This window comes from Mandrillus leucophaeus, unplaced genomic scaffold, assembly GCF_000951045.1.
Source record: "Mandrillus leucophaeus isolate KB7577 unplaced genomic scaffold, Mleu.le_1.0 Scaffold52, whole genome shotgun sequence".
Classification (NCBI taxonomy): Eukaryota; Metazoa; Chordata; class Mammalia; order Primates; family Cercopithecidae; genus Mandrillus; species Mandrillus leucophaeus.
The window spans coordinates 4201690-4204025 of record NW_012105586.1 but is presented as its reverse complement, the minus strand read 5'-3'; positions in this window follow the sequence as shown (position 1 = coordinate 4204025).

The following is a 2336-nucleotide window of genomic DNA, read 5'->3' as shown; positions in this document are numbered from 1 at the left end:
CTCCCCAGTTCAAGCAATTCTCTTTCCTCAGCCTCCCAAGTAGTTGCAATTACAGGCGGCTGCTACCACACCTGGCTAATTTTTTAAAAAATATTTTTAGTAGAGACGGGGTTTCAGCATGTTGGCCAGACTGGTCTCCACCTCCTGACCTCAGGTGATCCGCCCACCTCGGTCTCCCAAAGTGCTGGGATTATAGGTGTGATTACACTGCACCTGGCCATGTTGTTTTTTTGGGATGGGAAAGGGTAAATGAGGATTTTAAAATTCCAACATGTCAATTTAATTTAACAAGCTTTCATCATGAGCAGAGCATGAGCAGGGGCCGCTGTCCTGGGTGTTTGGGGAAGAAGGAGGGAGGGAGGAGCAGCCCTCAGGTTAAAAGCAATGATTTGTTCCAACAGATATTTTGAGTACCCACCCTGTGCCTGGTGTGCTGCTGGGTGCAGTAATTCAGCAGCAAACAAAGCAAGCCCACGCACTTGTGCCCTCCCATTCCAGTGGGGAAGACATTGTTTAAACAAATTAACAACATCAGTTGTAAGTATTTTGGAGGAAAGCAGCTAAATAAAAGGATGAAAGAGGGATGGGAAGGAGGGATGTGTTTAGATGGCACAGTCAGGGAAGGCCTCTCAGGAGATCACACTGGAGCAGACTCTGGAATTAAAGGATAAGGTAAACCATGCAAACCCCTGGGCAAAGAGGTCTCCAAGTAGAGAAATGAATCCCTTGAGGCATCAGTGTCCTCAGTAGGTTCCAGAAATAGCAAGGTCACTGGTATGGAGTCAGGGACTGGGAGCACAATAGAAGACATCAGAAAGTAGCCAGGGACCAGGGTATTTAGGGCTGAGGTGAGGACTTGGAATTTCATTAGAGTGAATGGGAAGCCATTGAAGGCTTTGGAGCAGAGAAGTCACAGGGGTTTATTTACATTTTTAAAAGACCATTCTGACTGCTGAGTGGAAAACAGTCTTTGTACTCAGGCAGGGACAAGTAGAAAAAAGGGACAAAATAAGATTGTTACCCCAACATTCCAGGGGAGGAGACGGTGGCTTAGACTAAGGTAGTAGCAGTATAGGTAGGATGAAATGGGGCAGATTCAGGGTACATTTTGAAGTTAGAACTAACAGTTCTCTGAGAGACTTCATGCAGAGTTGGAAAGAAAGTAACTAAAAGGGTAAGTGCCTGAGTGAAAGGAACAGCATTGCAGTTTCCTAAGGTGAAGACAATTGATAGAACAAAAGCTGAGAATGGTATGCCTGTAATTCCAGCACGTTGGGAGGCCAAGACTTCGAGACCAGCCTGGGCAACGTAGCGAGACCCCATCTCTACAAACAATTAAAAATTAGCTGGGCATGATGGTGCACGCCACTAGTCCCAGATACCCAGGAGGCTGAGGCAGAAGGATCGCTTGAGCCCAGGAGTTGGAAGCCACAGTGAGCTGTGATCTTGCCACTGCACTGCAGCCTGGTCAACAGAGTGAAACCCTGTTAAAAAAAATAGCATTTTGGGAGGCCGAGGCAGGCAGACCACCTGAGGTCAGGGATTCAAGACCAGCCTGGCCAACATGGTGAAACCCTGTCTCCACAAAAAATACAAAATTAGCCGAGCGTGGTGGCGGGCGCCTGTAATCCCAGCTATTTGGGAGGCTGAAACAGGAGAACCACTTGGACCCAGGAGGCAGAGGTTGCAGTGAGCTGAGGTCATGCCACTGCACTCCAGCCTGGGCAGCAAAGAGCGAAACTCCGTCTCAAAAAAAATACATAAAAATAATTTGATTTGAGTCATGTTCACTTTCAGATGCCAACACATGCACCCAAGTGTGTAGTCAACAAAACAGCTGGCTGGACTAGCGGGATTCAAGGGGAGTGGTTGGGGCCGGAAACACACATTTGGGAGTTGTCAGGATGAAGACAGCAGATCGAGGCTCAGGCAGGGAAGGAGACTTGGAGAGTGTGTGTAGCTGACAGGAACCAAGGATAGATCTTGGAGCTTGGTGCGTTCCGACACATAGAGGTCAGGGAGAGCAGTCCTGCCAGGAGGACAAGCAGTGGCCATGGAGGGAGAGTGTGGAAGACTGAGGAAGTGGTCACTTTGTCCAGGGCAACCATTAGGTTACAGTAAGGACTGAGCAGGGACCACAGGTTTTGGCAACTGAAAGGTGTAAGAAGTCCGAGGGAACCAGGGAATACCCTGATTTTTCCCAATTTCAGAATCAATTGAGAAAAAATAAGACAGATGGGAGATGGAAGACCAAAATACCACCCCTGTTAGAAAATGTGGTTACATCTGGGATTGGGAACAATGGATTTGTTTCCTTTTCTTTTTTTTTTTTTTTT